Source organism: Juglans regia, chromosome 8, assembly GCF_001411555.2.
Source record: "Juglans regia cultivar Chandler chromosome 8, Walnut 2.0, whole genome shotgun sequence".
NCBI lineage: Eukaryota > Viridiplantae > Streptophyta > Magnoliopsida > Fagales > Juglandaceae > Juglans > Juglans regia.
Window position 1 is genome coordinate 16489881 of NC_049908.1, and position 15293 is coordinate 16505173.

Here is a 15293-nt window from a genome sequence, read left to right on the forward strand (position 1 = left end):
GTCTTGAGTTTATATTAATGCCTGAATGATTATTGAGGTACCACCTAGGAAGATGAATGATTCGTTTTGGGTAGTAAGAAAAGTAGTGAGTTCACTTAGGCAAGGATTCTGTGTCCTAGACGATTAGCCTAGGACTTGTTCAATTTAAGCAGTAACCTTATGAGTGTTATAATCTCCTTTTTAGGATACATACTATTTTGTGTACCCATGTGATGGTTATAGATAAGAACGAGGTAGGCTACGAGAGAAAGACGTTACCTCATAAAGAATGTTACCCGCCTCTACACCCGACTACGTGGATAGATCGAGATAGTTTAGTAAGGATGGCACAGGACAAAACTAAATCTAGCCAAGCAGCAAATGAGCGCGCCAGAGCTGCCAACGCTGAGCCCATAACATCAGGCTCATCTATGTCATCGACTCACCACAGATAGTTTCTAGCAGAGGGTCAAGTGCCAGATAGTGACAATGATGAAGATGTTGAGTAGCACCACAGCCTAGCGCATAACGTGATGTATAATCCAAATGACAACATATTCTACTACTTACCCCAGCACGCCATGCAGAAGTATATCGACGCACCACCACCGACACCGACCAGTGACGATAGTCCAGTAATGGACAGTAGGTTTGGTGAGCAGCATCTTTTCCTTAGTTTTGTTGATTGTAAGTAGTTGCGTTGATTTCGAGGATGAAATCGTTTTTTTAGGAGGGGAGAATGTAACAGTTTGCTAGAAATTCAATAGTGGAACTTCTACAGGCTTTAGGAACCTTGTAAAAAAATTTTCTTCATAAAAATTTTTGTATTTGAGTCTAGTTTTGTTGGTACCTTTCGTGTTCGATTTCATTATCATTGGTTGGTCAAAAGTTGATTTAACTATAGAGAGATCAATCTAAACAATAAACTGGATAGTGTGTTGTATTTTGAAGTTTTTGGCTAAGCTAATAGATAGATCTTGGTCCAAAAGTTTTATGGAGTGTTTTCAACATGTTTATATGAATTTTCATTGAAGATTCGTTACATGATTAAAACTTTTGATGAAATATTTTCTCAAATCTAGAAACTTAGAAACTGGAATAAAAAAAACATTTTCTATTTCAAGAAAGTTTGGATCTTTTGTGGTTTAATCTTATTCCAATGACTTTGATATTTTTATTTGATATTTCTAAGCCTTGGATCTACATGTTAGGATGTTGGTTTGAAGATTTTAGGTGTTGATTTGTGAAGATATGATTTTTATATAAGAGAATACTCGGTTAAGTCAAAAGTTTGATGTTTTCGGCTAGATCAATGTTTTGGTTTATTTTTAGCTATGTGATTTTTAATTTAATGCTTGAATCTACTTTAGGACACATTTTTAAACCATATGATACCTTGGTTTGAAGATCTCAATATTTTATGTCTTGGATCAAGTGTTTGATTGAAGCAGTTTTTGACCAAGTGTTGGAGTTGAGTACTTCAAGAGAGATTTTGTGATTTTTGGTGACTTTTATGTGTTGATTCAAGGCATGTTAGTTCTTAGGAATGTGTTATGAATATTTTAGAAGAAATCTTTGGATTTTTAGAAGTTTTTGGAGATGTTTTGAAAAATGTCAAAACCTTTATATTCAAGGGTTTGTGTTTTGGTTAAAAGTTCATTATCTTTTGCTTAAAAATTTTTGTATTTATGAGAAGTAAATTTTATTGGATGTTTTAAGCATGTTTTTAAGCTTAGGATATTAGGATATTTGTTGCAATATTTCAGTCTGATCATGAGATTTGGAGTTGGATGAAATTGCAACAAAATCACGAGTATGGCCTTTGGAAGTTTAAGTCTTATGGTGTTTTTCATAATTGTGACTGTTTTTAAAATTTTATGATTACATAATTGAGTTTAGGAAAAAATTTACATGAGTAATGTAAGTTTTGTGATTTTTGAAGTTAGATGTGAAATCCTTAAGTTAAAGGTAAAATGGTCATTTTTTCACATGTAGATGGTAAAATGGTAATTTTACTCTAAGTTAGTATTTTTCATGTTTCTAGTTATTAGTGATGAAGTTTCTAAGATTTAAAACTCATACTTACAGTTCTCATGTTTCGTGCTTTGTCTCGTAAAATGCAACGTTAAATGTAAGTTAGCTTTTAACTTATTGTCATATTACTGTGTATATGTGTTTGTAAGGGAATAATTGGTTATGTACTTATGTTATAATATATGACATCTCATGACATGTCACTACACGTTTATCTATTATACACAATATTATATTATGTAACGAAATATTTATTTGTTACAAATATTATATTCTGTCATGATATAGTTATCCATTACACATTATGTCATGTTACGTAATACTATCTGTTACATGTTATTTCATATCACATAATGCTATTTGTTATATGTTATGCCATGTCACCTAATCTTATCTGTTACACATTATGTCATGTTGCGTATTGTTATTTATTGCATGTCTGTTACACCTAATCTTATCTGTTACACGTTATGTATTGTTTATCTATTTCATGTTACATCAAGTCATGCATTTCACGTAACGTATGTCATATCATCTGTCATTTTGTTTCACGTTATGTCATGTCATGTCTCGAGTACATAGTGTATCTCTATAACCGTATTTTCTCAGTCAGTCCAGCCTGAATACTCTTGATGTAAAATTGTCTGGCCATCTTCATTTATAATTTAGGCAAGGTACTTTTTTCGTAATCAATTTGATTGTTAGAATACCTCTACTCAAATGCTCTCGGCGTAATCATTCTGATTATCAGAGTATTAATAAGTACTTCTGGCATAATCATTTTGATTGTTAGGATATCTCTTATAAAATACTCATGGTGCAATCATTCTGATTGTCTGAATATTTCTGACGAAATATGTTGGACATAATCATTCTATTGTTTACTATTCCTGACAAAATGACTAGCGAAATCATTTTGATTGTCAGAATTCATTTCAAGTCCAGTTCATATTTCAAGTTCACGTTTAGTTCATGTTTCAATTCATATTAAGTTCATATTCAGTTTCTATTCAAGTTCAATTTATGTTTACGTTCATGTCCAAGTCAATTCACATTCAAGTTCATGTCATATCAAGTCAAGTCTCAGTTAAGTTCATGTCATGTCAAGTTTAATTTTAGTTCAGTCTATGCTTAAGTTCAAGTCGTGTCAGTTTATGTCATATTAAATGTCAAATCACGTCAAGCTTATTTATGATCATGTATGCATTCATATTTTTACTGCCATGCATGCATCTTTGACATGTATGTTAAGTTATCTGTTAACTTGCTGAAATTTGTACCAAATCTCAACCGTGATAGTCTCAACTACCATTTCTAGGGCCCGTTTGTTTTCGGAGATAATCCGAAAACTTTGAAAACCTAAAACCAGTTTTCGTACGATTAGATGGGTTCCCGAAAACAAACACAATTTTATCCCAAAGTTTTCATCTCAGTCGTTCTCTCCTATCTCAACACTGTTGACAGGTTTCCATCTCACATCCGTGCGAATCTCACATGCTCTGTCTCCTCTCTCCCGTGATTCGAACGCTCTCTCTGCTCTATGCGTGTAGCCCATTTCCATATTCAAGCCGTGCGAATCTTTGAAAACGGCCATCCCATCTCAAGATTTCGATTCCCTTTGATATTCGTTCAGAACTGATTCCGGAAAATCCCTCGCCTGCAGTCACTCATCCTCGCCAAGCTGATTGCCTTCCAATCGACATCCCGAGAAGGCACATCTCCAAGAAAAATCGGACTCTGTGTCCAATCTGTTCTTGCCGTGCGAATCTCCCCTATTCCCCCACCCATCACTGAATTGATTGCTGCGAAATCCTCTTCTCCCCTTTCATTGCTCCAATCGCCCTACATATACGAAAATGCCGAAAGCTGCCAAAACCCCCCGCTCGTCCACCACGATTCGATGCTGCAACCTGGGTTTAGCTCTCAAAAACCACTGCCATAAACGCTCCCTCACCATCGTCTCCAAGGGCAGGACGGGTCCGAGAACGAGATCATACCAGGTGAGCTTGCGGTTGGTCCCCTCTAAGATTTATTTTTTTTATATCAATAATTTGTGCAAATGAACTGCATTTTTGTTGGTGATTGATGCTTTGGGACTGATTTGTTTGTGGCTGTGGATCGATTAGTGGTTGTTGACTGTTTTGGGTTTGAGACTCCTTGTGTGTTAGAAGTTAAAATGGTAGAACATGAAACTGTAGAAGGAAATGTAAACTTTGTAAGTGAAGTTGCAATGGCTTATAAAAACATATTGCTTCCGAAATCAATATGATTTCTTTCTTCATAAAGAATAAAAAAAATGGAGAGAAACAAAATCAAACATGGTTGTTTTCACCATTATAACTTACTGGAAATAGAAAAAATGTATATGAGGCAGGATGTAATATTTGAAAAAGAATGCAGTTGTATTTCCAAATAGCTTGAAACAAAGACAGGAAAAAATTGCTGAATGACACTTCATGAGGACCCCACCAGAGTGGGGAAATATATTCAGAAAGATTTCGTACCCTAAAACCTTTTTTAGGCAGGCCCCAATACTATAATACAAAAGCACCTGCTCTAATACAAATTACCATTATTAAAAACTTGGTTACAAGAAAAAGCAGTATCCAGAAATTTGACTAGTATGCACTTGGTTGTAATATTCAAACCGCAGGGGGGGGGGAGTTCTTACATACTATTTTTCATGCAACAGTCCAATAGAATAAGCTTTTGAAGCAATTAATGCTTGCTTAGCAGATATTATGATGATGATGATGATATCAGGAAACAACAAGAATAATGCTCCTCTACTAGCAAAAAATTAATCTATGGACCCTTTTACCATGAAGGTTTTAAAATAACCACTCCCCCGTTTTCTTTTGCAATTAACAACTACTAAAATAACTTCTCCGAATTGTTTCAGCTCTTCTTCAGAAAGAGCTTCTACCAATTCTTAAAAAGCAATTTGACGAGACTTGTCTCATCCTTTTGTCACTCTCATTGGTTTTTTAATATAATAATAAATTATTGAGCAAGAAAATGATCTAGTACTAGAAATTATTTCGATATGTAAAATATAAAGTTATATAATCTACTCTCATTATTCTGTGCTAATAAGTCAAAATCATATTGTCTATCAACCAGTTTCCATTATTCATATTGTCTATCAACTAGTTGAAAGGAATCGGTCTTTCTACATACCCATTTGGGAGAAAAAAAAATCACTTGTGTGTACTATATTAGTCACATTCTCATCTCATTTCAGTATGTAATAATAAAAATAATATTATAGAACATCTTGGGTTGATTATGTGGGTAATATATGTCAAGCTCGTATATGATCACGTGACAATTTTTTGGACGCACACATCTTTATTTTGGATTCCATATTGGCAACAAACTGTTTTTAACAACATTTTTAATTTGTTAGCGTTACTACCTACGCTCCTCTCGATTACCTCACCCTCGGCAGGTATGACCCACTTCTAAATTAAACAATTTGGATTTCATTTTATCATTTATTTCGCCATATGATATAAATGTCTTTGGATTAAAATATCATATTATTAGCATTTTCAAATGGACCCCGATACCGACATTCCACACGTTGATCCAATGATTTGGGCGGATGGAATGGAGGATGTCTTCATTGACATGATGTTAGCGGACGCCCTTAATGGTGCATTGAGGGCTGGAAAGATCACTTCTAGGGACCATGCTTCCTATGCTAATCGTCTTATGGCAATGGGCGTAAGGACGTACGAAGCGAGCCAAATCAAGGGGAAAATACATCGGCTTAAGATGATGCAACGACTTTTCACGGACCTCATGCACCAAACTGGTATGGGATGGGACCTCGATACGAAAACGGTTATAGGGAGCGATGAATACTAGGCAAATGCCATTAGGATAATACTTCTCTAAGCATGCCATATCTTCATATTACGAAAATTATCCCTTTATTATATGTCATTATTTCCCGCGGTAATCCCTCCCTAATATGTTGAATTTAAAATTCCTTATCCAGGCCAAGCCACAAGTAAAGAAGTTTCGTACGTCGGGTTGCCCACGATATGCAGACCTCTGTACCATTTTTGGCGCTGCTGTTGCCACCGGTACGCTCCACCACGCGTCCACCCAACCACCACCCTCTTCCGACGAGGAGGAGCGTCTTGATGCTGAGATGCGCCGTCGGGGCCCAGCGCTTGGCACCCAAGGGAACTCTGATTTTTTCATGTACGACCCGTCCCAGTTTTCCATGGACATGGAGACACCATCGACTCACTCGTCTAGACGAAGTCAGAAGGGAGGGCAACGCAACCAGCACGACGAAGAGATATTGAACATGGTTGCAGTGATCACGAGTTCCTACGAGGCACGCCGAAAGTGTTACGAGGGCAGAGGCTCCGCGTCAGGGGAAAAGCGGAGTAGGACCTCCGCACATTGCATGGAAAGTGATGACGGTTTCGATTCTTTTTCCCACTGTGTGGCCATATTACAAGCACTTCAACCCCACTGCCTCCCGATGTTTTCTCTCATGCGTTTGATCGCTTAATGAATCCCATGGCACAACGAGGATTCTTGGTATTGGATGATGCGCATAGGCACGCGTGGGCATCGCATAGTTGAGTGATCGAACTATGCATAGTTCGATTAGTGAGTAGATGTCTTGAGTGGTTGATTAGTAGCTTTGCTTCGTTGTAATTAATTATCGGCGTTATGTAATTTGAGTTTGCTGAATACTTGTTAACATTTGTTCGTTTGATGGATATCTTTGGACCAGTTCCATGCACTTTTTTTAATTCAAATCTAGTTGTGATATTGCAGAATGATGCCAACATTAATTAATAGTATTGTCTTATGTGTTGGGTAGATCAACAAAATTGTGTTGATGGTTTTTTCCTAATGTTATTGAGTTTGTTTATATCATTTTTTTCCTGCCTCTTGAATTTATGTCTGATTTTGTGCTCTTCCCAATGACCAGCTGTAGGTTGTTGTGAACGTGATCAACTTTTCACAAAGGCATCTACTCGACGCCCCAAAGGTCTTGGTTGCTGCCCCCTAGGTTATGCTTCCTCTCAAACTTTAATATTTCTGTTGTGAGGGATATCATCCCCTTTATACCCCACTTGTCAAGGAATGGATGGAAGGAAAAAGCCCAGAAATTTTGATGTTAAATATTTGGTTGGTTCATTATGTGGTAGGACCATTATTACATGTTTTTAATTAAAGATTGACATGGTTACAGATTACTGTGTTTTAAAACTGGCTGTTGGAGCTGCTGATTTGTTATTGTGATGTTATTGCAAACAACTTGTCCATAGGAACATGTTTAGCTTGTGCATAGATATATTTGTGTTGGTTATTGTGATTAAATATATTCCATATATATTGCTGAATACGATGTCTTTAATATATTGTTTACACTGCATCTTACTTTGAATAAGATGTATATTAATTATATTAACTAGGTGACTGGACCAATGCTATATATATATATATAGCATATATTAGTTTGTTTCTGGAAAAACTAGTGCAAGTGGACTGTTTTCACTTAAACTATTAATAGACATCTTATGGAAATATGTTTGTAATTGCAGTGTGAATATGCAGCTGTAGGTATTCACTCAGCGAGTATGCCAACCCACTTCCTTCTTCTAGAAATTTGAGAAATTTGTCACCATTAAATCCACTTCCTTCTTCTAGAATATGCCAACCCACCACTTCTACCTGCAAATGAAGGAACTCAAGACACTTGTTTTAATACCAGAATTCTCATGGGCATGGATAACATCTACAGACATGAGAAACTCAAGGCACTTTTTTTCCATTTTTTTTTCTTTTTGTTTTTCTTTTTAAACACAGTTTTATAAGATATCAAACTAATTTGGGAGTAATGATACATGATAATGTATTTTACTATTATCATGTATTAACAAATAATAACAAATATTATTAAATTTATTTAATGATCAAGGATGCCATATGAAAGTGCGTCCTTAAATTACACTACTGCTTCTACGGGGCTACTAATTTCTAGGGCTATGCTAGCTATATGAGTCTCTTAATTTTCATTACAAACCATTCTTTGATGTTAGGCGATAGAGTAGACATTTATTATTTAAAAGAGTGAAATAATAAATGTCTTATATATATATATATATATATTCTTTTTTTTAATTATTTATATATTATTCTTTCCTCTCCGAGTAATTAATAAAATGCAGGAAGTTAGCAATAGTGAAATTGTCATTTGCGTTTTAATCTTTGCATCAATCCCAGAGTCTTTTAAGGCTAAAGAACCTCTCTTTTCTATCACACTCACCTATCGGTCCATGTCACACAAAATAATACACATTTGAGTTTGGAAAAGACGTTAAAAAGGTAGAAGAACTGAAGCAGGACAATGGAACATTAATTATAGCCTCTCTTTCTCCTTTCAAGTGAAAATACAGTCACACTGGGCACACATATCTTTGCTGAACTAGTTTAGAATATATATATACTCTCAAGTTAGTATGAATAGTAGACACAAAGACATCAACTAACATGTCTTTACTGAACTAATATAGAATATATATATATATATATATATATATATACTATATTCATAAGAATTTATAAATATATTTTCAAGCATATATTTTCTATGTTTTGCTGAAATAATAATGTAAGTTCAATTTACATGAAAATTACATATATGGGATATCGTTAAGAATCCATTAACTATGCATGGTTCTTTGCATATATTAAGCTTCTTGGTTTCTTCTCTATAATTGCAACATACACTCATGAAAAATACTTAACAATGCTATAGGTCCCTCCTGTTGGTCTATTCCCGAACTTGTCTTGAGTTTTTAGACTAGTTCGACATCATATAGTAGAGAATGGCGCATAACAATTCTTGGACCGACGAGAGTGATAGTGATGATCCGATGGAGCCCATAGATATCATGAATATTATTAGGATACTGTCCCACCGACAGCGAAGGAATCCCCCAAGGCCACAACATAATATCGGCCTCCGAGGGCATCAATATATATTAGGAATTCTAAATGGCCATCCAGATAATTGCAAGATTATGTTTCGTATGGAGGTACCTACATTCCGCTGTTTATGCGGATTGTTACGTACCAATCACTTGGTACGTGATTCTAGAAGAGAAGTGACGGTAGAGGAAGCTGTGGGTATGTTTTGTCTTCTTGTGGGCCATGCGGAAGGCCAGCGAATTGTTGGGGACAGGTTTCAACATTCGACGCAAACAATCAATAAAAACGTTAGAAAAGTCATTAATGCATTATGTGAGGTTGGGAGGCATTTGATTGTGCCAACTCCAAGGAACAGCGTGCACCCTTATATTTCAAGCAACAATCGTAATTATCCTTGGTTTTAGGTAATTTTATAAATTCAAACTTTGTTTTACAACAAAACATGTAACAATAGTATTATTAGCATTAGTTGGTTGTGTTAGGCAGTTGGGATTGATTTGTTGATATTATAGGGTTGCATTGGCGCGATGGACGGTACGATGATACCAGCTGTCGTCCCAGCTTAGTTGCGCGAGGCATATCGAAATCGGTTGGGTAGAGTTGCCCAAAATGTGTTGGCAATAGTTGATTTCGATATGAAGTTTATATTTGTTTACACTGGATGGGAGGGATCCGAGCATGATGCACGTGTGTTCCACCATGCTGCCAGTGATCCAGAAGCCCGTTTTCCATGGCCACCAGAAGGTAATATTTTTTTTCCAAACAACTTTGTCAAATATTATGAAGTTGGAACTTTCTTTGTGATTGTCATTATATTAATTGAAATTTGTGCTTTGAAAATAAATTGACGCTCATGTCAGTATTATCTTGTGGATTTAGCTTATCCATGCACTACGGGATTGTTGCCCCCTATCCAAGAGAACGTTATCACCGGAGTGATCGTCACAATGACAGAGGTTTTCATGGGTATAAAGATTATTTTAATTATCATCACTCAACAGTTCGTAATATTGTAGAACGAACATTTGGTGTTATAAAAGAACGATTCCACATTCTCTCCAACATGCCTCCATATTCAGTTGGGAGGCAAGGACTTATTATTACAGCGTGCTGTGCACTGCACAACTATATTAGAACGGTCACCCCCGATGACTGGATATTTCAGACGTGGAGTACGATGCGTCTACCAGTTATTGAGCCTGCGGTTGGTGACGGGGGATCCTCACCTAGTCATGTAGACTTGTCAACTGAGGCCCAAAACAATATGAGTGCAATTAGAGATGATATTGCCATTGCTATGTGGGAAGCAAAGGGTGGCCATTGATGGTGTTATTTAAGGCATCTATGCGTGTATTTAATACTGATATTTTTTGTTGTGATTGCACGTATCCTTATCTTCGAGAACATAATATATTTTATGGGAGATGTGAATTTAAACATGATATAATTCTCGATGTGGATTGCTAAACATTTGATCATGGTGGACATATTATTTATTTAATGGCAAATGGTAGATGAATTACGTTATTGGATTTGGTTATTTCTTTGTTTATTTATTTGGTCCCTTCCAAATGATTAGTGTTTTTAATCTTCGTTCAAATTAAAATAGGTTTGCCGAAGCTTCCTTTATTAACACACGTGTTAATGTATATCAAAAATTGCTGAAATACCTTTAAATATTAAAAATAATAAATTCTTTCTTAGCCGTGCATCACATTTATTTTAAATTTTTTTTTTTTGTTTTTAACGAATGTCTGTTGTAGTAACAATGAATGACAAAAATAATATTAAAATATTAGGAATGAGTGAGACAAATATTTGATAAAATAGGTACTGCATAGTTCCAGATTTTTGCATATTATTTTATAAAAAATTGCTGTTTTTTTTTTCCTACATTACAAAAAATTCCACCAAACTAAATTCAATATTTGATAAGGTGGGTCATAAATTATTACAACCTGGGTTTAATAAAGCAAGCATGCATGCGTGTGTGGGAAATAAAAATGAACATGAATGTCGCAATTGGGCACTTGACAACGCTAGCAGAATCTCACATTCCGGATTTACTGTTCATGCGCGGGTTGCTAGCATTTCGGCGGCTGACGTTTGTTTAAAAATAATATTATTAGTTGTGGGTCCCACGGCAATCAATTCTTAGTACAAAAAAGTCAAACTAATCTCATCTCATCTCTATAAACAAACACAATTTTATCTCATCTCATCTTATCTCATTTATACTCAATATATCTCAATACTATTCACATATATCTCATCTCATCTCATCTCATCTCTGAAAACAAACAGGCTCTCAGAATGGTAGACCAAGTGTTAAAAACAAGAGGCGCACCAGATTCCGTTTGGGATCAGACTGACATCTGAAGCGTCAGGACATGCAACACAAGGTTATCTGCCCTCGTTCATGACATATAAAGATGCAATGCACTTAGCATGCATCTAACAATATGTAACATTAGCAGCGGATAGTTTTTTTCTTGAGCAATATTATGTACCAAACTAAAAATATCCCAAATACTTAAAACATAATCCATACATATTGAAATGCTAAACATCCATGATAACAACATGAGTCCAAAAGGTCTGTAATCATAAAAGTATTGGAGACTGAGCTCCTTAAGTATATAACCTGGAACTACAACAACTTCTAGATAAATCTATTAAGAAGCTCGCACAACTCAGTCAAGGATGTCATAATATTAACGATAAGTCGGAGCATTAAGGCTATAAACTCCACATCGTGCCGTCGCCGTCTAATCTACAGTCTCAAATCGGTCAGCCTCTGGTGTGCCTCTTGATCGTGACACATAGTCTATCATTGTGGGAGAAACGGTAGTTGGGACTACTACAGTAAGATTTAATTACAAATTTCAGCAAATTAACAGATAACTTAACATACAAGTCAAAGACTCATGCATGACAGTAAAAGCATGAATGCATACATGATTATAAATAAACTTGACGTGACTTGACATTTAACATGGCATAAACTGAAATTATTTGAACTTGAACTTAGGCATAGACTGAACTAAAACTAAATTTGACATGACATGAACTTAACTAAGACTTCACTTTACATGAACTTAAATATGAACATGAACATAAACTAAACTTGAACATAAATTAAATATGAACTTAATGTGAATTAAAACATGAACTGAATGTGAACTTGAAACATGGTTGAACGTAAACTTGAAATATGAACTGAACGTTAAATGAATTATTACAATCAAAACGATTTTGCCAGTCATTTCGTCAAGAAAGTGAATAATTAGAATGATTTCACCCAATATATTCCATTAGAGATACTCAGATAATTAGAATGATTACACCATGAGTATTTTAAATGAGATACCCTAAAAATCAAAATGATTACGTCAAGAGTATCTAGTAACATTATGATAATCAAAATGATTACGCGAGAAACATTTGAGTGAAGATACTCTAACAATCAAAATGATTACGCTGGAAGTACCTCTCGTAAATTATAAATCAAGATGGTTGAACAATCATAGTAATTACATCACGAGTATCCCATATATGACTGACTAAGAAAATATTATTTTAGAGATACACTCTATACTCGAAACATAACGGGATGTGAAATGAAATGACATATGACATGACAAATGTAACGTGACATATACGTGAGATGCATGACTTGACATAATATGAAACAAATAAACAATACGTAACATGGAATAACATATAACATTACGCGACATGGTATAATATGTAACAGACAACATTACATAACATGGCATAACGTGTAACAGATAATATTATATGACATGGAATAACGGGTAACATATAGCATTACGTGACATGACATAACGTGTAACATATAACCATTTCATGATAGAATATAATATGTACATAACTAATAGTTCTCTTACCAACACACATACACAGTAATCTGAAAGTAAGTTAGAAGCTAACTTACAATAATCATCACGTTTTACGAGGTAAAACATGAAAAACGAGAAACTATGAGTTCTTAATGTTAGGAAATTTATCATTAATAACTTAGAAACATAAAAAATGCTAACTTAGAGTAAATTACCTTCTACATGTTAAAAAATGATTATTTTACTCCTAACTTAAATACTTCACATCCTAACTCCAAAAATACTAAACTTTACATTTTTCATTTAAACTTTGTCCTAAACTCAAATACCTAATTAGAAAAAAAACTTAAACCAAACAAAACTATGAAAAACATTATAGGGCCGAAACACTCCCAAGGCCATATCTTTTGATTTAGTTGCAATTTCTTCCAACTTTAAAAATCATGATCAAACTGAAGTACTGTAACAAAGATCCTCATATCTTAAGCTTAAAAATATGCTTCATCCAACAAAAATCTACTTCTCATAAATGCAAAAAATTTTAGTAAAATGATCCGAACTTTTTAACTAAAATACAAACTATTGAATCAGAAGGTTTTGACCAATCTCAAAACATCTCCAAGAATTCTAAAAATCTAAAACTTTCTTCTAACGTGTTCATAACACATTCATAAGAATTAACATGTTCTGAATCAGCACATAAAAGTCACCAAAAATAACAAAATCTCACTTGAAGTACTCGGCTCTAACACTTAGTCAAAAACAAAAATTTTTCTAAACTTTGCTTTGATCAAACACTTGATCCGAGACAGATCATAATGCGATCTTCAAATCAAAACATCATATGGTTTAAAAATGTTTCCTAAAGTAGATCCAAGTATTAAACTTAAAATCATATGGCTAAAAATAAACCAAAACATGGATCTAGCAAAAAACATCAAACTTTTTACCTACCCGAGTATTCTCCTGCATAAAAATCAAATTTTCACAAATCAACACTAAACTCTTCAAACCAACATCCTAACATGTATATTCAAGACTTAGAATTATCAAATAAAAATTTCAAAGTCATTGGAGTAAGATTAGACCACAAAAGATCCAAACTTCTTAAAACAGAGACTGTTTTTTTCATTCCACTTTCTAAGTTTCTAGATTTGAGAAAATCTTTCATTCAAAGTTTTAATCATGTAACAAATCTTCAAGTAACATTCATATAACATGTTTAAAACACTACATAAAAATTTAGGATCAAGATTTGTCTATTAGTTTGGTCAAAAACTCTAAAATACAACACACTATCCAATTTATCGCCCAAATTGACCTCTCCATGGTTAAAGAAACTTTTGACTAATCAATTAAACCATGAAACCAAACAAAAAATGGTACAAAAAAAAACTAGACTCAAAAGGTGAACAACTTTCATGAAGGAATAATTGTGATAAAATACTTACAAGGGTTTCAAAAATAGCACGCAAAAAGGCTCAGAAAACTATCCAAGAGAGCTTCTAAGTGTTCTCTCCAAGAACGAAAATGAAAAGGGGTGAAATGAGTGAAAGGATGACTTGCATGCCTAATACATTTCTAAAAAGTGAAAGTATAGGCTTGAGTGACACCTTGATGGATAGTTCTTAGGTCACAAAAATGTACAAATCGTAAGTGGTTTTCAACCAAGCAAACTTCCAAGAGAATGGTGATGGGAGGTGGCCTTTTCCTCTCACATCAAGTTACTATTTGGGATTGTCCTAAGCAGAGGTTGGCCTGCCATGGGTGAGTGGAAACTTCCTCAAGAAGCTTTGTCAAGGTGGCCAAAATTCGTGGGCCTCAAACAAGTGGGCTTCAATTTGGGGTTTAAAGAGGGTTTGGTTAAGTTTTGAGATGATGTCAAACATAAATCCAATTGTTTTTTGCCCAATCAAGTTTCCAAGATTTAAAGGGTTGAGTAATGATGACATAACGTGAATTTGAGGAATTAATAGTATGTGAAAGTGTTTTATTCAAACGATTAAACACAATGCTAGAAATTGGATCAAATAGGGTTTAGAGGCCAACTTAAGGGTTTCGGGAAACCGTTTAGGGTTTTAGTTTCAACCAAAATCTTGGGATTTCAATTGGATTCTAAGTATTTAAAATTTCACTAGGGTTGAAACAACCTTTGGTTTGACACAATGTGGTTGGTTGGATAGAATAGTGTTTTGCTTAGGTGACATGATCTCACGCATTGATTTCCTTCACATTTCCATCTCATGGTTCCTCTTGGTGCCAATATTCATCAAATGTAGCTAAAATCTTGACAAGTATCCAAATAAAACTTCACCAAATGTGGCTAATTTAGACATTCCATACTATGATTTTGAAAACACTGCACTTGGAGCTACTATTGAGGTTACTATTCACTTCGGAAAAAGTGAAAATAAAATTTACACTGTCAAAATTCTAAACATACACACT